We start from the raw sequence: 25,899 nt of genomic DNA, 5'->3' as shown, positions 1-25,899 counted from the left end.
CTGTCTTCTCTCTCAAAATAATAAATAAACATTTAAAAAAGAAAAGAATTCATTAATGTTTTAAAATTAAATCTTTGTTCTTTATGCAGGGCCTCACTGGCTGGGGCATGAGGAGTTAAAACCTAAACATTAGATTACCCTTTTTTTCTGGTTCATCCAAAGAACATATTCAGATAACAAATGCATTGCTATCCTCATCAGTATTACTTGAATATTGTTTTAAAGCTCATGATATTATTAACTCTGCATTCTCCTTTATGAATTTAAAATTATGCTTATAATAACTGATGAGGACCATAGAAGAGCACAGTAAAAATAAATAAACTTTGAAATGCAAAAGGATTAGTGGGGATAATAAATATCCACTCAGTGTTTTAGCGTTTTTGATCTTGGCGTTTGTTTTATCTGGCAAATATTTTCATAGTGCTTTAATTTCAGTTTCTCTATCTGAAAAATTATGCAGGAGCAGTCTTTGTTTTCAAGAACAACAGAAGTGTTTACAGCATTTACGTCAAAAGCAGAGGTCATAAATTAATTCTAATCCTCTGAGCAAAGACATTAGCCTTTGTGTAACATTAGGATTTGAGCTTGTTCACACAAAATAATCCCAAGAATAATAGTTCCCCGTGCTGAACGGTGATCTTAAAGATTAATATTTTTCTTTGGTTAATGATTATGTAATATATTAATAAGCTTCTCCAAATACTTCCTGGAAATTTAATTATCTGTAGACTTTCAAAGCTGTATTTTGATCAGACATGTAAAGAAGCAATGTAGCCTCAATGACTGTCACATTAAGGATGATTTTACATTCTGATTTAGAGAAAAATGCCACCCACCATCAGACTTCAAAATAGCTGAAGTACTTAGAGAAGGAGAGCGAGTGGTTGAGGACATTAAGCTAAACTATTGTCTCAATACCCTGAGGGTCAGGCAGCCTGCTGCAGCGAAGCTGACTGCTAGCCCTGTATTACCGTTTCACCGTTCCATCCACCTGTGGTAGTGGCACCCCCGGGACCTGCCACCCACGCTGGAGGGTGCCCCACAGAGTCTCCCTACAAGGTCTCACATAAAAATCACTTTCAAGTCTCCAGTGAATAGATTTTAGCAGGTTGATAGTCCCTTCCAGTCATCTTTTTCTGAGAACTAGGCAGTTTGGGGCAGAACAAAGAGATTGAGGCTTCTGTTACAAGTGTGGCTCTGATGGAGATTGTGTAGCCTTAGATGGGCCCCTTAGCTCATCTTCATACATGAAAGGGGAATATTAACCCCTACTTTATGAAAGCTGTAAAGGATAGGAATAATATTTGCAGAGCACCTGGCAGGTGATAGATGCTTAGGAAATTGTGGTAGTGGTGGCTGATGTTACAGTAATAACAACAACAGCAGCAACAGTAACAACCGCCACAGCCATGTTGGAGGCAATACACTCGTTAATTGTACATCTTGTACAATTGTTCGGTCTTCTGGTATCAGCCTTGTCACTCACAGGTGCTCTCGTGAGCTGAGGGAAGGAAGAGTAATCTCAATCTTTCTGAATAAATGGGTCTTCCTGGATGCCATATTTTCTATCGTATGAGATCATGACTTCATATCACTGAGAAAAATGTGCTGAAGTCATGCAGATATTCATAACAGCACAGTGTTTTCAAAATGAAGATGAGGAAACTACTTGCCTCAACAATGAGGACATGGCCAAGGACATAAAAATAGATAATATTTTATAATTTTTAAAATGGCATATAGAGGCTGTTTTGAAACATGGAACTGCATATCTGATAGAATAACTGAAAATGGTGTATTACGGTGTTTCTTTGCCAATGGCAACTTTGTAAACATTTCTATAAAATTGAAGAGCAAAGGAAATTTCAGAATACGATAAGCAGGGTCTTAATGTTCATTGGTTTCTTTATTTTCCACAAAGTTATTTAACTTTATAAATGTTATGACCTGTCATAAGAATGTAAATAACTTTCATTTACTCATTCCAATGAGAACATGCATTCTGTGTTCCTAATGACAGGTTTGAACATGAACTCTGGAATGAAATCATTTTGTAAATTACCCCTCTTCTGTTTTTTATTTTTCTGGGTTGCCAAAATCTTGTCAGTGTCTGATAAGCCAAAGAAGGTGGGCAAGTTGAACAGCAGATTTATCCAGTTAATTAATCCAATACAAATAGAGAAATGCATAAGTAGATGTGCCATTCTGTAGTAATTTATGTGGCAGTTTGGGACCTGATGGTTTGAAAAAGCTTAAGTAGTCTTTTAAAGGGCAGCTGACAGTGATTTATATAAATTAGGACTTCACTGTGTTCTCATTTTTCCTTCCCTCTCATCACATCTAGCAGGGACTCTAGTGTGGCTGTGCTCAGTTTACATAAGAGAGCCATGCCCTCAGGCACCGTGCGTGATACTTGGGCTTGTGATAACCTTGGCATCACAATTACCTACCCCAGCATTCAGACAATATCAGAGGTAGCTTACAGATTGACAGGGAATACACACTGAGATACAATGCTGCGTTTATTAAGAGTGTTTTAAACCGTAGATGGACTTCATCTCAAGACAAGGAAAGCATAAGGCAAATATAAAGTTACAGTCCTCTAGAGGAAGAAGGTGGTGGAAGGGATGGACAGGTACAGCACACTTGGGTGCACCTCTCTCCTTGTTCAATTCCAGAAGGTTGATAACCCGTGAAGGTATGAGGTGGCGGTCGCTGTTTCTTTGTAACGAGCGCAAGTTCTGTGTTCTGCCAGCTGATCAGCGAGAGCGAGGCCACCCTTGTGGGGTCAGCTCACTGGCCGATTGACTCAGTTACCTCCACTCCTTTGTTCCTTGCTTCATTGGGTTTCTCTACGTCATGCTTGCTGGTCTTTATTCCTGCCTGGCAGGGAACCTGCCTTAAATCCAAATGTATTTACCACTTATTGATAAATTTATGGGCAAAGATAGATAAAAAGCAGTGGGGATGCCATTCCTTTTCATTTTAGGACTAAACACGGGTCTTCTCTCTCGTACTTTGACATTTTATGACCACTGCACTTATGAAGAGGCAATCTCACATTAAAATTGTGGCTTGAAAGCTACAGAGTGCTTCCCTGTGATTTCGGGTATGTGAAAACCCACAACGGAACATCAAAAAGGGTCTTCTCCGGCAACATTCCCGTCACTGTTCCTGTGAATGTTTAAATCCAAGTTTGTTTCATTAGATAAATTTTGACACTTTGGTACATGAATGAGGTAGACTAATTTATGTGATTAAATTCTCATTCATTTGATAGATTAAATGCTTCATTTAAAAATGCCAAAGGATACTTTTAATTTGGAGTTTCAATTTTAATTGAAACACTATCATTTGAATTTGAGCATTGAGGAGTAACAATGAAACATGTTTTTAACTTCTAAAGTAAATGATTAAGCTGTATTAATTTTAAAGCAACCTTCCCTAGCTTTGCTCTTATAGGAAAAATATTTGCAAGCTTATATGTTTTTACCCATATATAAAATTAAAATAGTACATTGAATATGCCATATGCATGTTGATGACTGATCCTATGTCCAATAGGATGACCTAGGGAGAGGCTAGGGACCATCTTTAACCCAGCACCAACGTGCTTTTTATTACCCAGTAGGTGCTCAGTAACTATTGATTCTCCAAATGAATAACTACTGGGAGTCAGCAATCTGAAATGGAGTACCAGCCCTGCCAATTCTTAGGACTATCACTGAACCTCTCTGAGCCTCAGTTTCCCCACTTGTCAAGTGAATATGATAATATTTACCCTGTTGTTTCAGGGAATACTGCGAGAGTTAAAGAAAAATGCATGACACATCTTTGAAAACTGAAGAGGGCTTTCTATAAGTAGTCCTTACTAGCATTATCATTGCGTTACAAGACTGCTCATTAGTACCATATGTTTGTTGGTTCTAGCATCCAGTTAGCATTCAATAAATGCATATGTAAGTAAAAAAGAGATTGCATGCCAAAAATAAAAATGAAGAGGAATTAGTCATTTATCACACTAATTGACCTTTAAAGTTGTATTGAAATACTGTGTTTCTTTTTTTACATAATTGTAATCACTTCTGCATTTAATTTACTTTTGTTATTTCATGGAGGACACAAACATACACTTAGAGAATCAAATTGTTATTCCCCAGTAACATTGCACATTAATAGCTTTATATGTCTATGTGAGGCTTTTTATGTAAAAGCAAGCAAAGGATAACGTAATATATTATAGGAAGGTGGAAGGTGCAGGTAAATGAAAATTTGGCTTATGATGGATTACCATTACTGCGTTGGAAATTAGATATGGATACACCTGCATACACCCTACATACAATTCACTCTTAGATGTGCTGTAAATTCAATGACAGGGTTTTGTTGAAATGAGATCTTGTGGGTTTTGATGAAAAAAATCAGTATCTGCCTTATATTTTATTCTCTCTTCTTGCTCTGTGTGCTGTTAAATTTACTCTGCAGGATCACAGTGTTTAGCATTTATTAATTGCCTGTATTAACTTTATGCTAACACTGCTAAGTGATACCAAAAATGCATTAATAAAGTCATAACCATTAGCTAGACTCGCAGGTATTTGTAGTCCTAGGTTTTGCTTTTAATCCTCTATATAAATTGGATGATGTATTCATATTAACCCCTTCTGAGCTTATTTCTACCATACCCTGGGCATTGTGGTGAAGCCCTGGGTGGCAAAGACTTATGAGACATGACACAAAATCATGTCCAGGCAGGGACATGGTACACAACCTCACATCCATTTTTTAAGTTATCTAATCTATATCTACATCTATACACACACACACACTCTCATGTATATGAATGCTGCTGGAGTCTTTGATGAAAACCACAATAGTGAAACCTCTCAGACCCTTCCCAGTTCTGAAAAAATAAGAGATAGGGTTAAATAATTGGCAGGTAAGACTTAAATATCACTTTTGTTACTAGTAAAGCTCAGGTTGGAGTGCAGGGTTTTTTGTTGTGCTGATACCAAAACCCAGAAGTAAGTACAGGCCACACTGGCAGGGACAGGGCTTTCTGCGGGGCCAAAGGAGCAAACTCAAACTATGGCATGAAGATCAGAGGAAAACACATCTTCCCAGAGGTCAGCCCCACTCCCTAGAGGATGAAGGGAGTTGCTGAGCCTAGGATACCTCGTTCGTGCTTTCTCCAGTCACCCATTAGAAAGACCCAGGAAAGACCCAGAGTGTTATCTACTTGAACTGTGTAGAGAAAGGATTCACTCCCGATATAGGACAGGTAAGATAATACTTGATGCCAAATGAGCTGAGCAGAATCTAAGGACAGAAGGAAAAGAATATGCCTTACAAAGAAGGACCTTCAGTACTTGGAACTAAGTGGCCAGGAGAGAAGGGGAGAGAAGATTCCTGGCGTGAATGGTATCAGCAGGGGCACAGGGAAGGTGATTGTGTGGAAGGGAGGTTACAGGGGGCTGGGAAGTCCCTCCATAGGAACTGAGGAGACTTCAGAAGTGGCACACTTGAGTATCTCTTTGTGAATGTGTGTGAGAGGTGTTTTTTTTTTTTTTTCTTGATTGCATTGAACTCTGGGAAAGTTTTGGGGTATTCATTCATATATTTGCATGGTTCTCTCTATAACTTATCTTCGCTGATTACGTGTACCTGTATGTTTTCCAGATATGTCTTGAACTTGGTAACTAATCATCAGATTTCAATAGCAAAGAGTATCATTTTTGGAGTATGTGACCTATATAAGGACATGCTGCAGAGCGTAATTATTCCCTCCCTTTCCATGATGCACATCTCTGTGGTTACATTAAAAGCGCTCTCTAAAATAGATTTAGTTCTGAGGTAGTTTTCAAAGCTGAACTTGTAGAGCGTGTCAATCTGGGTGGACCCAGTGGAATCCTGCTCATTGAGTCATGCTCAGATACGTTCATGAGCCAACAACCTATTGATCTTGAAGGCTTTTTTATAGCCTACGTTTCTCCCAAATAAAGTCATTAGAAATGGGGCCTCAAAACAGTAACAATCAATTATGGAGTCATTTATTACATAGATTTTTTATTCCATGTAGTAAATCACATTTTCTTCAAAACAGTGTTAGTTACTAAAAAGGAAAAAAAAATCCCTTTAGTACAATGAGATTCTAAGATGGCTGTATCCTGTACCCCATAAAGCAATTGTTAACTCTTTGCTGAATGCTCTGGGGATGGAATGGTGAGAGCAGAGAACGCTCATTAGCTACCTTCTCTGCCTTTTAATGTTTACTATTTATTTTTGAGAGAGAGGAAAAAAAGAGAGAGAGAGAGAGAGCGTGAGTTAGGGAGGGGCAGAGAGAGAGGGAGACAGAATCCAAAGCAGGCTCCAGGCTCTGAGCTGTCAGCACAGAGCCTGATGCGGGGCTTGAACCCACGAACCGTGAGATCATGACCTGATCCGAAGTCAGACGCCCAACCGACTGAGCCACCCAGGCCCCCCATACCTTCTCTGTCTTCTAGAATTTGAAATTTCATTGGGAAAGTGTGACTGGCATTTGCATCATAGGTGGTAAATACAAATAGTATACGAGTAAGTGCCAGGATGTCTGCTTTTGTCATTCTTTGCCTTGTCTATTGAGAAAATATTGAACAGTTCGGCAAGTGTTGAAGATACCGTGTTCTTTTGCCTGACATCCTGACAAATGTTACCGTCTTGATTTAGTACAGAGGTCATTGGATTCAACACATAACTGATTTCCCCTCCATTATCTAAAACTTGGTAGATTTGAGTAATTCCTTTCTTGGCTATCATTCATCATTTTGGTTCCTTCCTTGTTCTTGTATTTATTGAACTAAATATATCTCTAATATGATACAGAGGGAAAGAAGTTCCGAGGCCTAATGAAGTTGCTGTACGTTGGCAACAGGATGGTCAGAGTGTGCGGACCTGGTGTGATACGTCCCGGTGTCTGTCGTGATTTCTTTAGGATGTTGTACACTTCACAGGATATGGTTTTTGTTTGTTTTCTCTTGAATTAGTGCAGAAGATTTATTTTATCTATGCAGGTGCTTGGCAACTAAAGAGTTAACTTGTTTTGACTGCAGTTCTTGCAGACTGGATTGAATTAAATGTGTCATGCTTCTTTTAATTTTTTTAAACGTGTTTAAATAGTTATAATTCGCATGTCCTACAATTCACTCATTTAAACTATACAGTTTAGGGGCACCTGGGTGGCTCAGTCGGTTAAGCGTCCGACTCTTGATTTTGGCTCAGGTCATGATCTCACAGTTTGTGAGTTTGAGCCCCGCGTCGGGCTCTCTGCTGACAACGGGGAGCCTGCTTGGGCTTCTCTCTCCCTCTTTCTCTGCCCCTCCCTCTCTCTCACTCTCTCGCTCTCTCTCTCTCTCTCTCTCCCAAAATAAACATTTTAAAAAATAAAAAAATAAACTATACGGTTTAGTGGCTTTCAGTATATTCACAGAGTTTTGCAACATCATCATAGTCAACTTCAAAGCATTCTTATAACTCCAAAAGGAAACCCCTCGTTCCTTCGCTGTCACACAATGTCCCCATCTTCGGCACTCCCCCCCAGCCCTAGGCAAGCACTGATATACTTTCTGTTTCTAATGAAGATTCTAATGAAGGAAGCAATCATCTCAAGTTTCTAAGTGTGACAGATTAAAAGAATGAATCTCATAAAAAATAATGGCAAGCCCGAACGCAGTCACATATTCATATGTGGAAAAGTACTCCTTGGTCATTATCTGTTGTGTGCATCAGATTTGCAGTCAACCTCCACTCTTTCCACAAGACATGTTTAATAAGATAAAGTCTATGATAAATTGCTATAGTCACGGCACTGTGCACTGTTTACCGAGAAAAATACCATTTTGGACATTCTTTATGTAGGGACTTTGCTGCTAAGGTAATGGGTCTCCCCTCAAGGAGCTCACAGCAGAGAAGAGGGAGATGGATGTGTGTAAACAACAGCTACAAAATAATGTCCAGATGCTCTGAATACAGCACAGAGGGGACTCACGGGACAGTCAGATATGCCCGGGAAGCCTGGCAGAGAAGGGGGATGTCCGAAACAGTTCCTGAAGGAGGTGGCCCTGGGAGATCAGCTGAGGCACATTAGCAGTGCATGCAGGCATGGAGAACGGCATTTGGGTAGAGGGACCAGTGTGTTCGGAAGCAAGGAGGTTCAGAGTCAAGGAGGTAGGAAGCATCTTTTGCACGTGAGACATAAGGCAGTAGGGTGCTGTTCACAGGAAGGTTTGGAAGGAAGATACGGAGGCAGTGAGCCACACTGCATGAGAGGTGCTATGTGAGGTATCTAGGAGGTTGAACTTGGCCCTCTGCATTAGTTTCCTGTGGCTGCTATTACAAAGTAGTACAACCTGGGTGGCTTAGAACAACAGAAATTCATTATCGCACATTTCTGGAGGCTGAAATTCCAAATCAAGGTGTCAGCAGGTTCACACTCCTACTGAATTCTGTAGGGGAAAGACCTTTCCTTGCTAGTTCTAGTTCTGGTATCCCCAGACAGTCTTTGACTTGGGTCAGCCTGATTCTACTCTCTGCCTCTGTCGTCACATGATGTATTTCCTGTGCTTCTTCACTTTATCTTCACTCCATGCATGTCTGTCTCTGTGTCCAAATCTCCTCTTTTTGGAAGTCATATTGGATATGACCTCATTTTAACTTGATTACCTCTATAAAGACTGTATTTCCAAATGAGGTCACATTCTGGGGTACTGGAGATTAAGACATCAACATCCATTTCTTAGGAGAGAAAATGCAAACTGTAATGCCCACCAAGCATTAGTGTGTTACTGAAGGAATTTAAGCAAAGAAATTAAGTGACTATATTTGCATTTTAGTAAGTCACTTGGTCAGCTGTGGAGGATACATATAAAGGAGTCAAGAAGAGTTAGGAACCTGTTGACCTTGTCCAGGCAAGAAGTCTTATGGATCTTGGATGTCTGATCAAGTAAATGAGGTGTTACTTTATTCTTCTCTCATCAAATTCAAAAAAGAGAGAGAGAGAGAGACCAACAAATCCACAGCAGCACTGGAAAGCCAGGCAGATATACCATTAGCAGACAAAGATACCCAAGAATGCCAGAAGGTATTAAGATAAATTAATCTGATTGGTGGTAAAACCCAACAAAACAGAGAAGTACATTCTTTTTTACAGCCTCATAGACAGTATATTAATACCACATTGGCTTTAGGTCAGGGAGGAGATGGAGAATGAAATGAAAAGTACACATGCCCTTTGACCCATCAATTCCATGTCTGTGAATCTGTCCTATCAATATCCTCACTCACAACCAGAGATATATAGGCAAGAGCAATCATGTAACATTGTTTCTAATTGAGGAATACCAAAAACAATGTAAATATCCATTGGCGTGGAAATGCCCCAATATAGTATCTCCATACCATTGAATGCTCTGTAGGTATTAAAAGAAATGAGATAACTCTAGGGGTGCCTGAGTGGCTCAGTCGGTTAAGTGTCTGACTTTGGCTCAGGTCATGATCTCATGGTTTGTGGGTTCAAGCCCCACATCGGGCTCTGTGCTGACAGCCCAGAGCATGGATCCTGCTTTGCATTCTGTGTCTCTTTTCTATCTCTGCCCCTCCCCTGCTCATGCTTTCTCTCTCTCTCAAAAATGAATAAACGTTTAAAAAAATTTTTTTTAATGAGATAACTCCATATGTGCTAGAATGAGTTCTCTAACATACAGCAAATGAGTACAATGAAACTGTTGAAAAATGCCTACTGTAGGGATGCTTTATGTTACCAAATATGTAGCAAAGAAAGAAAAAAAACTTTAGATTTTTATATCTTTCCAGGCTTTTTTAAGTGTTTTACTCAATTCTAAGTGTGCTTACCTGTAGGATAGGAAATAGGATTAGGGCAATAAGGTAAAAAGGAACTTTCATTTTTCATAGTAGGTGTTTTTTTTTTTTTTTTTGTATTCTGTGAACCTTTTCAATACGCAGGTATTATAACAACTGAAAATTTACTGTAACAAACATTCAAGGAGGTAGAACCCATGAGACTTGGTCAGTAGGTGAATGTGCTGAACAGCAGGACGGAAGGAACAGGGAAAGCAGGAGATAAATGGAAGGGATAATGGGGAGGCGAGAATTCAAAACCCCTCAGAAGCAAAGGGGCAACATTTTAAAGAGAGAGAGCTGTTTTATTTTTTAATAAAAGAAGCAAACAAAAAAGAAGGTGTATCTTACCGTTAAAAAGATGTACATGTTACAGTTTGAGAAATAGGATTTCTTCATCTTCAGCTACAGTTGGCAAAGCCCTTCACCATGAGAATGGAGAAGCAGAGCACCATGAGCTGAGAGTTGGTTGCAGAAATTAGTGTCATCCCCAGAACTGCTTCTCCTGAAGAGTGTATAAGGCCACCAGTAACTTAGTGCTAGCCACTTACCGATTGCAGATAAAAGAACAGACTAGCGGAGATGGGTGCCTATCTGTGGAATGGAAAGGAAAACTTTCCCCCTTTAACTCATGCGTTCCTCTCGCTTTTCCCTCTTTTCTGTCTTCCTCCTTTACCCCTTCCTCCTTTGCGCACACGCGCGCGCGCACACACACACACAAGCACACACACCCGTGCCTGTGATACAAATCTGCCAGACTCAAAGCAAAGGTAAAAAAAAAAGAACTAATAGAAGACTGGGACATCCAAATCAGATAAGGTCCTCCTAAGAATGATAAAGAAAGAGATCTTCTTCCAAGAACATTATGTGAAAATTTTGTGGTCTACTTAGCATCAAAAATGTGATAAGTAATATTAACACTGCAGAAAGCTTGAAAAACAAGGGACAATAGTATTTCCAACATCCGCTCTTACTTACTGTTTATGAACAAAACGCTTTCGTCGCATTATTTCATGTGAGCCTCATATCAACCCTTTGAAGGAGGGAGTGCTTACACCTCTTTATGAAAGGGGATACCGAGTCTCACAAATGGGCAAGAGAGGTAGTTAGGTCTCAGAGCCTTATCTGCTCACATCTCAGCTGTCTCTTGTGTACGACAGTCTGATGTCTGCCTGGCTTAGCAGAATATCCTTAATACCACACTGATTTGTCTCTCAAGCTAAAACCTTTCAGACATTACCCTTCAAAAACTTGTTTTGTCAGCTGTCCTAACTTGGAAGAATCATAGAAGTTAGCAGAGTATATTAATTCATGTCACTTATTGAGTGGAGTGGTCATTTGAACAACAAAAATCTTGACATAAAAGGGGATAGATTGTGCCCTTTGAGGGGGGCGAACCAACAATAGCTTACAAAATAAAAATGTAGAATTTAATTTCAGAAATAGTTGTCTCCTCGTTCATGATGCTAAACATAGAGAGGGTGTTATCAGAAGCCATGAGCAATGAAGGAATGATTGTAGCTATGGGGTTCTGCTTTAGCCAGGCTCTGAGGGATTTCCTGACACCGGCTTTACAGGTATTGGTTATATTTGTTCATATGAAGAAATACTATCAACTGTTTCACTGATTCATAGCATGCAAACCCAGCTTCTCTATCTGAAGGCTAAAGCAGAGAAAATGTCACTAAATATACTCCCTGCAGGAGTTAGAAGTACAGTAAGGAAGTCATTCACTGATAGATGTTCACTTTTTAGCAGTTTCCAGACACAACACTTCTCAGCTGTAACCTTCCCCACAGCATCTTCAGAAAGCTACAATGTGCACATGGGAATGGGCGTATAGATTAGCACCTGAAATAAAATTGAGAGCCACAACGGTCCCCGCTGAGAGTTCCCTGCTTCCTCCAAGGAATATGCTCCTGGGCTGAGACCCTCCCTCCCCCTGCAGCATCCCTTTCAAACAACATAAAGATCTGACAAATGGCCAAGAAAGTCTCCTGTTGCTCATTCTTTTAGGTCTGAGGTTAGTTTTGCTACAGCACATTTTTCTTATTTTTTCCTGTATGGTGGTTTTGTATAGATTTCCTTACCTCTACTACTTCTTAACTACAGGATAGTTACCATGGTAATACCTGTTGATGGCAGACCAAAAAAAAAAAAAAAAATGCAATTCTGCCATGAGGAAGCTGCTTCTGTATTTCTTGCTTCTGGCTCTCACAGTTAGGTTCGGGGGACGTATTTGTTTCTTTCTAGGCTTGTAGGTGACACCAGTTTTTCCATTTGGGCAGATTGATATGGAAATTGCTCTTAGCTCTCTCTGTGTTATATGCTAAGATACAACCTCCTGGAACATTTGTTTCCTGGTGATTTTTATCAACTATAATAGAGATTGTGTCTTTGTTCCAAGGAGTTCACAGTCTTGAAAGCCTGGGGGGTTTTTTTTTCTTCTCTTTTTCTCTCATTTTTTTCTTCCCTCTTCCTTTTCCCTTCTACTTGATCAATTAGATGGGTTTATGTTCCTTCTTTGACCAGACAAAGGGCCACGGTAGCAGAGCCCATATTTCACGTCTCACTTAAAATGCCATTGGTCTGGAAATCAAAACAATGAAGAAAATAAAACCTGGGTTATATATAATGCCAATTAGTTATACAAGGCAGGTTAGTGGACATATGTTCTAGATATTAAGTAAATTGAAGGGACTTAAAATAACCATATGCTAAAGGACAGTCATGAACTATCCGTTGCTAGTATCTTATTACAGAAACTTAGCTAGATCATAAATAATACATATTTAAACAGGCATTTTGGTATGCCTGTTCTGGATATGGCAGTGTAGCAGAGTCTTTGGATGAGATTTCTAGACAAACAAACAAAAAGAGACACCGTCCCTGAAGCCAAATCAGCTGATTAGGGAGAACACGACACAGGTAGACATGTGTTCGACACATAAGACATGATGAGGGCACCACTACAGAAAGGTAATGAATGAAAAGGGACCTGGGTTCTGTTCATGGCTCAGACCCTAAAGAGCTGTGTCATCACAGCTGGGCATTGGTTTTCTTATTGCCAAAATTAGTTGAGCCGAAATATTGTGGGTTTACTTTTAACTCTAAAATTATATTAATCCAATTCTGAAATAGGCACAGGTGCTACACAGTAGAACACTGGACGGGGAGACAGAGCAGGCTTTTAAGCATGAATTTTGAGGGACTTTTCAATGACAAAGAAAAGCATAAATTAAGCAAGGGCAGGAGTCAAAGAAAAAGTAAATGATCTGTCATATCAGTCTAAATATAATACGTCCCAATGAAGTCAGAAATACCTTAGGAGTTTTCATCAGTCCAAATTCTTAAGGAGCCCCTTCAAAATGTTCCTCACAATTAAAAAAAATACTGAAAGTTTTCTCTTTAATTCTACTTCCTATTGTTTCGGTGACTGTTCCCTTCATCTGTTACTGAAAACAGCATTTAAAAATATAGATTCCCTCTTTGAGATTGTATCACGAGTTATGTGAACATCCCTGTTACTTCAATGTTCACTTGAATTTATATAATTAAGAAATAGTTCTGGTATAGCAGCTGGGCTGATGTGTAAACCTTCTTGATATGAGAAATGCAGAGTAATGACCACTGCCTTGCTCACCCTCACCTCTGTGCAGTTAAGTCAGGACTCCATATTAGAGAACTTGACCATTTTTTCCATGCCCTGGCTCTGTATTGGTTTCCTAGGGTTGCCATAATAAAGTACCACAGACTGGGAGGATTATCTCACAGTTCTGGAGGCTATAAATATAAGATCACAGTGTCAGCAGGGCATTCTCCTTCTGAAGGCGCAGGAAAAGGTTCTGTCTGTTCCATACCTCTTTTTAAGCTGCTGGTACGTCCCTGGACTGTGGCTGCAAACCTCCTGTCTTCACAGAGCATTCTCCCTGTATACATTTCTCTGTATCCAACTCTCCCCCTTTTATGAGGACACTGATCACGTTAGATCAGGGGTCCACCCTTCTCCATTATGACTTCAACTAACTACATCTGTAATGATCACATTTCCAGATGAGGTTACATACTGAGGTATTGGGCATTAGGACTTCAGCCCTTCTGGGGGCTGACCTTTGGGGACGACGTTTCAACCCATAACAGGCTAAAAAGGCAGCACATGGTCACGCTTACACATGAAAAGTCCAGTATTCCAAGTATAGCCACCCCGCAGAGAAGATGCAGCTTAGTAGATCAGAGTCCATCATGATGCCTTCAGTTCTTCTAAACGCACCACGTTCACAAATCATAATAGAGCATTGACAGTCACAAGGCTCTTGCTAGTGTGCTTAAGCATACATGATTAGGTCACACGTTATTTCCATTCAAATGAATCTCCTTGACTTTCTCTGGGATACTGAGCATTACATCTCACTAAGTGTCTCAGAATTTCTCGAAAGGTCAACTTTGGTCATTTAGTAGTTGTTTTCCGTCAGAGAAAAGATTGAAATGTCATACATACGATAGCATCTCATAAAACCTACCTCAGTTTGTAAGAGAATGGCCACATGAGTATACCAGTGACACAGTTCTCGCGTGCTATCTATAGGCAGTGTTGAAAGTCTCAGAGTGAAGTCAAATGTGTCTGAGTGTGTATACTCCCTCTGCATATATACAAAATATATATTCTATTTACGTACATGTATACAGAGAGAGGTGGATATAGACTTACAGTCTGTAATATACATGCATATATATACATATACAGAAAGAAGGGGGCACTGTGAATTATTGGGTCCTATAAGATCCATCTGCAAAATGCTAACCCACCAGCCCCCTCCACACACCCTTACGCATTCCTTTAAAACGCGTTCCTTTAAAAGTAAGATACTTTACAGACAGCAATCTTTAGTAATATGGAAAGCTGCCAGGAGGACAGCCAGAGCTTAGATGTATCCCCCTTCTTGACTCCACAGGCAGAGCCATCACCTCAGGCCAGCATAAATAATACAGCCAGTTCTGCAGAACCTTAATAATAGGCGGAATGGCTCTTTCTATCCTGAACTTACTCTGCAGCCAGGACTTCTAACAGGAAGTGGATTTCTGTGAATCTTGGGATTTCTCAAAAGCATTCCTGGGCAAAGCTCAAGTTAGTGTTTGATCCCACACCTTCCTCGGCTTCCTGGGGAAGGGGAAGTCTTCCTTGCCTATGCCCTCTTCCCTCACCCCGTACGTACCCACCCCTTCAAACAACGTCTGGGAAGGCTTGGTGATCAGTGATCCTCCAACTCCACTATCTCTTGGATGATCCCAAGACTAGATAGAACAGAAATTACCCCTCACCAAGAAATGTCTGAAGGCCGATCTGAGGCTCTGTGATAGACAGTGAAGTGTGCCAAGCGGGTACGCAGTCAGGTACCCATCATGAGGCAAAGACAAGCCAAAGCTCTAGCTCTATGAATGGCAGCTTAAGTTCCAGTGCAAAAGGCAGATTCTCAGATAAAACAGAATGGAAGGGACTGGAGTAGTGTTTACTTTTTGTTTTTAGCAGGAAAATAACGCTGAAAGGTGAATAAGAATGAATGAATGAATGAATGAGTGAATGGCCGACTTCTTTAATTGCCCTGTTTATTATTCCATGCTTATTTACACTGCCTAAAGGAGGATGTCTTTATTTTACTACCAATTCACTAACTAGTAAGTAGAGGAGTCAATTTATGTATTTTCTGCTCACCAGAGCAGCATTTAAGTTCCCAAAGCTAATCTTTTTATTGTTAGTGTTTGTGCTACCTTGCTTTATGTTCAGATGTCTGAGAAGCATGCACCTTTCTTTAAATACATTAAATTTGCATATTGTAAACTATTCGATTTTTTGCCAGGAAGAAAGAATTTTTTTTTTCCTGCTGAGCACTTTGGTCATTTTGTTTTTTTCTCTGTTAATATTGAAACTGCAAGGAATTCAAATCCAAGCCTGGCTTAGGATGCATGCTTACAGATAAGGCTTATGGGAAATAGTGTCATTTTAGACCTCTTTCCAGGTAATGTTCTTATGAAAAGAAGGTTTTTGCTAATACAATGTCATTTGTTAATAACTCGGCGTGTGTATTATAACTGTATGTGTGCTTACCTGGGTTCTGTATATTGTAGATAGTATGAGGATACGTGTTTAAGGATTTTTATCATCAGTTCCCCAGAATTCAAGAAAAATATGTCCTCCTTGGAAAGAGGGTTATTTTTATTAAACCACACCATTTAAGAGGATTTTCGGAAGGAATTATTATCCCAGTGGCATACGTACATCTTTCTGAGGCCTAAGAATTTTTTGATTTTTTTTTCTTTTTTTGCTTTCATCGTATCTTCATAGTAGCCTCTCTTTGGCACCTCTGAACTTTCCTTCCTTGCCTCTCCCATTTTTCTGTTCTCAGTAAAGAAAATTAACTCCCTGAAAACACTCTTTTCTTAATGGCCTGTTGCTTCGCATACATGAGGGATTTCAGCTGTTAGAACGTGTGAGAAATGAGGCAGGAGACATCAGATGGCGTGAAAACCAGAACTGTTCACACAGAAAATCCCGGGAAAGCTGGAAGTGCAAGCTAAAGCAGCTGGGGGGTGGAAGAGACCGGAGACACAGCTGGGAGAGCCGGCAAGAAAAAAATGGCTGGAAAACGCAAGGGAGCTTAGCAAGGGGAGAAGTGCAGGGAGGGAATCGAGAATCCTGGGATGAGAGAGGAAGAAGCCTCCATGGTAAATTATGGTTTTCCAGTATTGTTCAGGACATCGTAACCCATATACGTTGGCTTTAGCTACCCTTTTAATCGCTCTAACCATTGAGCATATTCGGTACTATTTTCTTGCATGATTATTGTGAAGGACTGGATATTGACATTTTCATGGAAGCGAGTGTCTGTGCTTTGAGACTGATCTCTATTTTATTGATGATTTACTAATTTATCATAGAATTCAGATGGATTGGGGCACCTGGGTGGCTCAGTCGGTTAGACTGGGTTCAGGTCATGATTCCACAGTTTGTGGGTTCGAGCCCTGCATCGGGCTCTGTGCTGACAGCTCAGAGCCTGGAGCCTGCTTCAGATTCAGTGTGTGTGTGTGTGTGTGTGTGTGTGTGTCTCTCTCTCTCTGCTCCTCCCGCACTCATGCTGTCTCTCTCTGTCTCTCAAAAATAAAATAAAACATTTAAAAATTAAAAAAAAATTCAAATGGAATAAGAAATATGCATTAATTTATAGATATATTTGTGGTTTTCTGCACCCAAAGTATATCAAATTGCTAACATTTATCATTTGGACAAATAGGGGTATGTATAATTAGCTAGATTAATAACTGGTTTGGTATGTATATCCAGAGGGAACTGATTAATAAATTGCTCTCTCCTTAGAGAAAGGTTTCTGGTATTTGAATCAAATCCTGTCCTAGTCAACATTCAGCCTCACTTGGGTGAAACTGTACCAATGCTTGGCCCAAAGTTGGGAGAGATAGCTAATGTAATAACAAAGTAGAGAAACCGAATTCGAGGACATCTTGACCTTTACCTCAGTGATCCAGATCTAAGAGGCAGGAAGGGCACACGGATGATGTAAGCACCTCACCACCACCACCACCACCACCACCACCAATGAAATTGCAGAAGGACAGTAGGAGAGGTATGGCTTAGAATCCTCATATATGAAAGAAATTTAGATTTTGTTTAAGTCAAGTATAAGATTCATATATCCCAATAGTACAGTGTAGCTGGTGCAAAAGCTCCTGTGATCACAGGTTTTCCTAAATAAGAGTATAGTGTCTGCACTGACACGAATAAGCCTATTGTACTCTTCAGTGACAAAGTGCTACTTCTTTTAGAGACTGCCTTTGAGGTTGGTCACTTGGAAGAGAACAACTCAAAAATGAAAGTGTTGGCCCCCAGCATATCTCCTCCTGCCTCCCCTGTTTCTTCTCCTTGTTCCTCTTGCATGCATCATCTTGCCCTCCCCGAGTCTGAGCTTGTTCTCACTGAAACAGGAAGTACTAAAGATGTTGAAACCTAGCCCCCAGGGCAGTGCAACACATCTCTAGTCATGTTTTTTCCATGCCATGCCCACAATACAGTTTTGCTCCATACTAGCTAAATTGTTTGTTGAATTTTAAGCTCCCATGCTGACAATCATGTTGCCCCAGTGCTGACCGCTGAGATGACCACTGTTGTGTTCCAAGTGGCCTGTATTGCCACCCAGGTGTAGGATCTGGTGTCTCAGGAATGACTTCCAGATTCCCATGATACTCACTCCTTGACCTTGCAAGTTTCAGCTCTTTCTCTTCCTATGTATCTAAATGTGTGGGACTGACGGTCTATGTTGGGTACCATGGTCTGTCTTCATGTTGCCAAGAGGTCTTCTCAAGAATTGTGGCTCTCGCCCTGAATCAGTGCCCAGTGGCCAGATTCTGCAGGTGTGACTAGACCCCAGGGTGATAATGGCACTGTTCTGGGTTCACCAGCCTGTTGCTCCCTGTTGACAGCTTTGTCTCCTTATGATATCTGGTCCCCAAGCATCCCCCTAGCACTATTACCAAAACCCACATAAGGACTGTTTCCTAAATGAGATCAAGGTTACCTTGTCCATTGGACATTGTGCTTGGCCACTCTCCTGAGTTGGGCTTTACAGCTGGAATAAGCTCTCAGCCTGCTCTGTTCTTGTGAGCAGGCCTGGCCAGGGCCTAGCTCCCTTCTTCTTACAGCCTGTGTGCTCTTTTGAGTTAGGGTAGCTGGTACTCAGAACTATATTCTCTACAATGGAGAAAGGGAGGCCCAAGGGCAGGAGAAGAGGAACTTCTTTAAATATGTGTCTTTGAGCATTGAAAGGTTGCCATGTAGGGAAATTATTGGACTTGGTCTGTATGGCCCTAGAAGTTAGAACCAGGAATCCAACTAGGTTGAGGCTACTAAGTCGCTGGGTGAAAAAGAACCTTCCTTACCCCAGCCCAAATCTAACAGCATTTCCCAGAGACAGAAATGAATGCCTTCTGGGGACCCTTCATTAGGGAAGGAATTCTGGCATAGGTTCAATTAGCAGATCTAAGTTTTGTTTATTAGTTTGTTTCCATTGCAACGTGGATAAAAATGGTGTTTACTTGGGTGGCGTTTGTATGTGTGATAGGTTGCTGCGGTCACACGCCAATCATGAGTGACCCCCAATCCCACTCCTTCCTTTCCTTGTCCACAGGGACTGCGAGAGAGAGCAGCTTTATTATAGCAATATCCTCAAATCTACTCTGAATTTTTTAAATTAATTCGCTCTGTACCAGGATTCTCACACAGAGAGTGGTGACATTGAGACTTTTCTTTCCAAAAAGCAACTTTATTGGTACTGGCACCGCTCAGTTGGGTTCGTACCCGAAGAACTGAGCCCTGAACGCCACATGGCATAGGTTTTTTTTTTTCTTTCTATATGTTTTCTGCTTCTTTGTCTCCCATATATGGTAACACACAAACATGTAGTCTGATTAAGTGGTCTCATGTTACAAGGTCGTGTACAAGGGATGTTGTCACGTATGCGTATGGCCAGGTTGCCTTGAGATTTGTGTTTTGTTTTTTTTCTTTCCTTAGGGAGGGGACCCTACCACAACTAAAAGAGTAGTTATTATATGTTAGGCACTGTGATTCATTCTGTGCTTAGTACGTGTAACTGTTATGTTTGACCAAGTCCTTTCGATATTGTATTTATAACCTACAATGTCACAGACATTGTAAAAAGGGTCCAAGTATCAAGTGGGGTTGATTTGTAGATCATCTTTAAATTTCTTTTAAATTTAAAAATCCCTAATTGAGCTTCATGATTCTAGTCCCACAGTGAGTGGATTACCTGTCTCTAAGTATAGTTTTTAAAAATCAGATGTGAATTTGGAATTGGGTTGCTCAAGTCACTGCTACCAAGTCCCTGTATTTACCCAGATAGCAGGGGAATATGCTATCAGCGTCATCACTCTTTCCCTAGAAGGGACTGTAAGGGCGTAACTTCAACAAACAAAAACAAAAAACAAAACAACAAGAACATTCCTCTTCCTGTACCTCTTCTCAGCAATGCCTCAACTCAGCTGTGGGTTGGGCCAAGCCATCTGTCAGGTGCATATCCCAACCCGCAGGGTCCCAGTGGCCCAGAAATTGAACTCTGTGTCAGTTTTTCTGAGTGACTTTAGCTAGAACAAGCTTCAGGTTAGCAGACAAAATGCATCATGAATTATCAGAGTTCACTTGTTTGAGCCGCCTTATGAATGTCATCATCCATGTTAAGAACCTGCTAACAGCCCTAATGAAAACTTCTGTCAGTGCAATAGGTATAGAAGAAACATTGCTGAGTTAGGCATTCCACTGACATAGTATATGCAGTGGCAGGTGGTCATGTTTGAGTAGATCCCTCATTTCAGAAGTGCTAAAACTCCATTCAGTGGAAAAAGAAATCAACATGGAAAGCATATGATTTCTATTTGATTGGATCTGTCATCGTGTGCAGTGACTAACTGCTGTGCACACTTCCAGATAGTCATGAACACAAAAGAGAATCTAAAAGGGACACTTGATCCACACAGAATTATGCTCAGGTTGTCTCGGAATATGATAGTTGGCAGTGGACCCCAGTGATCCTGCTTCATGCGGTAACCTATGGATTCCAGCTAGATTTACACTTGGGTTTGCCATATTTCTTTCAAATTGACCTGGAAAGTGACTGATGTTTTAATGTTCACATTTCTTGGAGTTTATTTTTGGTAGCAGCCTTATTGAGATATGATTCACACACCGCACAATTCACCCATTTAGAGTGTACAATTTAATGGTGTTCAGTACATTCACAGAGCTGCACAACCACCACACGATTTTAGATCGTTTTCAGTACCTCACAAAGAAACTCTGCACCCCTTAGCTATCATCCCCATCTCCTGCAGCCCTAAGCAACCACTAATCTACTTTCTATCTATATATTTGACCATTTTGGACATTTCATGTAAACGGAGTCATGTAATATTGGGCTTTTTGTGTGACTAGCTTTTTCCACTTACCGTGTTTTCAAGATTCATCCATATTGTAACATGTCGGTGCTTCATTCCACTTTTTTTGGGCACATAATATTCTTTTATATGGGTACACCCATTTACTTTGTTTATTTACCAGTTGATGGCTATTTGTATTATTTCCACTTTGGGGCTATTATGCATGCTGCTACTGTGAACATCCGTATACAAGTTTTTGTGTGAACATATGTTTTCATTTCTCTTGGGATATTCCTAGGAGTGGAATTACTGGATCGCATGGTAACTCCTATGTTTAACTTTTGGAAGAACAACCAGGCTGTGTTTTAAGTGGCTGTACCATTTTACATTCCCATCAGCACAGTACGGAGGATTCTGATTTCTCCACATCCTCACCAACACTTGTTACCATGTAGACTTTTTGATTAACACCATTCTACTGGAGATGAAGCGCTGTCTCATCTCATTGTGGTTTTTGTTTCAATTTCCTTGATAACTAATAATGCTGAGCATCTTTTCATGTGCTCATTGGCCATTGTATGTATTTTCAGAGAAATGTCTGTTCATATCTTTTGCCTATTTTTGGTTGGGTTGTCTTTTTATTATTGAGTTATAAAAGTTCTTTATATATTCTAAAAAAATGTTTTTTACATTTATTCATTTTTGAGAGAAATCTCATTTTTGAGAGAATCTCTCATTTTTGAGAGATTCTTTTGAGAGACAGAGAGAGACAGAGCACAAGCCAGGGAGGGGCAGAGAGAGAGGGAGGCACAGAATCTGAAACAGGCTCCAGGCTCCAAGCTATCAGCACAGAGCCCAACGCGGAGCTCGAACTCACAAACCACGAGATCATGACCTGAGCCAAAGTCAGACGCACAACCGGCTGAGCCACCCAGACACCCCTTTATATATTCTAGACAGAAGTCCTTTATCAGATATGATCTTCTCATATTTTTTCCCATTTAGGGGGTTGCTTTCACTTTGTTTTTAATTTTTTTTAATGTTTATTTATTTTTGAGAGAGGGAGACAGAGGGGGACGGGAGGAGAGAGAGAGGGAGACACAGAATCCGAAGCAGGCTCCAGGCTCTGAGCTGTCAGCACAGAGCCTGACGCAGGGCTCAAACCCACAGACTGCAAGATCATGACATAAGCCAAAGTCGGACGCTTAACCAACTGAGCCACCCAGGTGCCCCTCCCAGCTCACTTTCTTAATAGTGTCCTTTAAAGCATGAATGTGTTTAATTTTGATAATGTACCTATTTTTTGTTGCTTTTGCTTTTTATGTCATATATAGAACTCCACTGCCAAATCTTAGCTCATGAAGATATTTATCCCTATGCTTCTTGTAAGAGTTTTGTTGTTTTAGCTTTTAAATGTAGATTTGATTCATTCTGAGTTAACTTTCATATGCTCCGAGTTGAGGGTGCACCTTTGGTGTTTTGCACATGGCTATCCAGTTGTCCCAGATATTTTTGTTGAAAAGAGTATTTTTCCCCATTTGAACAATTTTGGCACCCTGGTCAAACATTAATTGGCCATAGATATATGGGTTTATTTCTGGATGGTAAATTCTCTTCTACTGAACTGTATGTCTGTCCTATTCCAGTGCCACCGTGTCCTGATTACCTTGCTTCTTTGAAATATTTTTGAGTCACAAGATGCATATTCTGAAAGTGCAAAATTATGCACCACTTTTAGGCTATTAAAATAACTGTCAAGTTGTGTGCTCAATTTTCAAATTAGACTCTTTACTCCCATCTAGTAATAGAGAAAGCATATGCAAAAATATTATTTCTAATACATATTAATAAGATTTGGCATTTTAAGAAGAATATTCTTCTCATTTTATTTATTTATTTTGCTGCAGCAATTTGATTTAGATAATCAAATCTTGATTCTATTTTTAACAAATCCCAGAGAGTTCTCTGGGACCAACCATGATGACATGCGGAAGTGGAGGTGTTTACAGTTGGAATCCGCATCCAGAGATATCTGCATGGCAGGGTTTCAGGAGGAGGTTTGTTTGAAAATCTAATGAAAGAGTGAAAGGTGGTTTGGGAAAGGCTCTTGTCTGTCAAGCCCTCACCCAGTGAAACCGCCCAGACCTCTCTTAAGTTTGCGTGATTGACAGTGGAAAGACCTGGAGTCGAGTTGGAAGAAGACAGCCCATGATTGTGTGTCCTATTCTGGTCTTTTTAGACTTACTAAAAAAAAGAAAATAATAATAGCTGAATGCAGCAGCAAACAAAAGGCAGCCACTTCTCACTTAGTAACTGTCAGGCAAACAATAGATGTACCTTGAGATAATATAAATAATCTGCTGACTCTGCTATGGGAGAAAGCAACATACAGTTTAAGATGATCATATGTGGTCCTCATAATAGAACATCACTACATGCAGATCTGGAAGGCTCATGTTCTACTCAGCTTTTTATATTATAAATCAGGAATTGAATCTCTGTTAAAACCATTGAGAAGCTCTGAATCTTAGTTAACAGCTAGGATATCTCCCTTAGGGTGTGAGGTCATTCATTCATTCCATGCCTCCCCCCCTCCCCGCTCCCTCCCCCCCCCCTCCCCCACTGCACTTACTGTGGTGTCTTCCATCAAACAGAGGTTCGGTTCGGGGGATATTTGTTAGGGGATGGGAAGAGATCTGGAGAGGAAAGGGAGATGGAGGAAACGCTGGGCACGAAACTAGAGCAAAGCCACGGGTGGGATGGGATGAAGGGTGCTCATGAATCAGGAGGGAAATGGAGGGAAAGCATCCCTGCCTGTCATCCCTCTGTTTGTGCACAGCTCCCTTATGCCCACAGTGGAATGGGCGAAGGAGCAATTTGGGATTAGGAGATCTGTGTGTCATTCAGGCCACACAGTTCACACTGTACCCATCATGCTCCTTTTAAATTTTTTTAATGTTTATTTTATTTATTTTTGAGAGAGAGAGAGAGAGAGAGAGAGAGAGAGAGAGAGCGAGTGAGCATGAACAGGGGAAGAGGCAGAGAGAGAGGGAGACAGAATCCAAAGCAGGCTCCAGGCTCCGAGCTGTCAGCACAGAGCCTGACACAGGGCTCGAACTCATGAACTGTGAGATCGCGACCTGAGTTGAAGTCGGACTCTCGACTGAGCCAGCCAGGCGCCCCCATAATGCTCCTTTTAATATGACATTCTCATAATTAAATCGTGGCTTATTTTATTTAAAAACATACTCTTCGGGGCGCCTGGGTGGCTCAGTCGGTTAGGCCTCCGACTTCGGCTCAGGTCATGATCTCGCGGTTCGTGAGTTCGAGCCCCGCGTCGGGCTCTGTGCTGACCACTCAGAAACTGGAGCCTGTTTCGGATTCTGTGTCTCCCTCTCTCTCTGACCCTCCTTCATTCATGCTCTGTCTCTCTCTGTCTCAGAAATAAATAAATGCTAAAAAAAAAAAAATACTCTTCAAATAAATCACTTTTTATCCCAAATTCAGGAACTGAATTTTAATATTAACCACAATAACACATAGATTTATTTATCACAATATTAGGGGAAATATGGAAAGAACCAATAAGTTGATGTGTGTTTGATTCACCATTGAGTATTAGAAAACATTTTTTATTTACTTACTGCTGTTTGTACTTTTTCCTCGACCTCGCAGCTAGCTTGGCTCAGGAAGGAATGAAAAAACTCAGCATTTGGCGTAAATTTGCGAGCATTTGTACAACAAACTGGACAGGTGTCTTTCAAAGTCTATGTCTATCTGCCTTTTCCCCCTAACTTTCTTTCTCTTTGGTTATAGGTCGGGGAGGAAGAGAGGCCTCTCAGCACATTTCCGAGGCAGTACATTGCCAGAATATTGGCTACTTATTGGACAAACATTTCTCCAAGGTAAACATTCCCATTGTAACAAGAAGGGGGCCCGTCATTAGGATTTGCAGATTGCGGGGGTCCTGCACAAAGGCCAGATTGTTTAGCCTAACACAGACTCAGAGTGCCATGGCGAGAGGGAGGGAGAGAAGAAAGCAGGACCGTGGGGACACCCTGCAGTGTCTCCTAACTGTGCTCCCGGGAGAATGGCGGCCGAACCGGGAGCTCATGGAGTTGTGCTCCAAATGTGGGGGGAAGGAAGGGAGGAAAGGGGAAGCTGTACTTTTTGCTTCGTGTTAATCTCTCTCTGGTGTTCATGAAAGCGACAGGCGGTGTAGTTTGGTTATTACAGTAGCATTTTGTCCTTTATGGGGAACGTGTGGCATCCTTCTTCTTAGAGGTTACCAGACCATTTATGCTGTGCCCGTGTCACAAAGGGAAAGGGAGCGGAATCATAATATTTTACACCAACGAAGACTTACAAATGTGTGGAGGATTTTAAAGAAAATCCATGCTCTCCTTTTACCTACTAAGTGAGCCTGTGGTTGGTTGGTGACAAATACTTCATGAAGTTCTTGGTTGGGAAAATCATATCTTTAATACCTCTTTTGGGAGGGGGAGGGGCACGCGTATGAGAGAGAAAATGAAAATGAGAGAAAGGGAGAGAGAGAGAGAGAGAGAGAAGAAGAGAGAGAGACCCCCAAAAGGAGTCTGTCAGCATCATACTGTACATTTCAGAGGAGTAACTCCAGGCGCTTTCTTTATGAATCATGAGCTTAGCGGGAATAAAGGCTTAACAGAAGCAGCTGAATTCACCGTCAGCTTTAGCATTCATGAATTGGCTGCCAATATTTTAACACAAATCGCTGTGTCATTTCTATGAAGTTCCCCTGTTGCTGCTCAGTCTTTAGCCAAAAGCTGTTTTTGCTAAGCCCTGAAATTACATCTGATAAAACACCTCCTTCCTTCCTGATAAAGATACCCATGTACACAACCCACAGACATGCAAAAATATACGATCCAATTTAAAAGAAAATAAACTTGTCAGCTTTCTCTGTTTAGCAGTTAATAAATGGCTGACGTTACTTAGTCCTTAGCTTGTGAGAATGCAATTTCAGACGGCAAGGAGCGAGTAATGTTTTCCTCATCAGTCCTCATCCTGGTGGTT

At 40.8% G+C, this 25,899-nt stretch overlaps 1 protein-coding gene and 1 long non-coding RNA gene across 5 annotated transcripts in view; one reads left to right on the top strand and one right to left on the bottom strand.

The window, feature by feature from the left end:
• The window catches only part of PAG1 (phosphoprotein membrane anchor with glycosphingolipid microdomains 1), a 145,609-nt gene that overhangs the window by 59,265 nt on the left and 60,445 nt on the right, over positions 1 to 25,899 (top strand). For both annotated transcript variants that reach the window (XM_003999919.6, XM_045050151.1), the window contains exon 2: positions 24,664 to 24,752. The gene's annotated coding sequence lies outside the window, so the exon portion shown is untranslated. The remainder of the gene's footprint in view (positions 1 to 24,663; positions 24,753 to 25,899) is intronic.
• On the bottom strand, positions 2,508 to 14,078 carry LOC109496066. Of its 3 annotated transcripts, none has more exons than XR_002151879.3 (4): positions 13,755 to 14,077; positions 11,985 to 12,483; positions 10,246 to 10,399; positions 2,508 to 3,177 (listed from the first exon to the last, which is right to left on the bottom strand). It is a non-coding gene; the product is annotated as an uncharacterized LOC109496066 (long non-coding RNA). The 3 variants fall into 3 exon arrangements; XR_006592727.1 differs by having other exon boundaries at positions 12,016 to 12,483; positions 13,755 to 14,076; XR_002739634.2 differs by having other exon boundaries at positions 10,246 to 12,483; positions 13,755 to 14,078.

Source organism: Felis catus, chromosome F2, assembly GCF_018350175.1.
Source record: "Felis catus isolate Fca126 chromosome F2, F.catus_Fca126_mat1.0, whole genome shotgun sequence".
Lineage (NCBI taxonomy): Eukaryota > Metazoa > Chordata > Mammalia > Carnivora > Felidae > Felis > Felis catus.
This window is presented reverse-complemented; position numbering and strand designations above follow the sequence as displayed.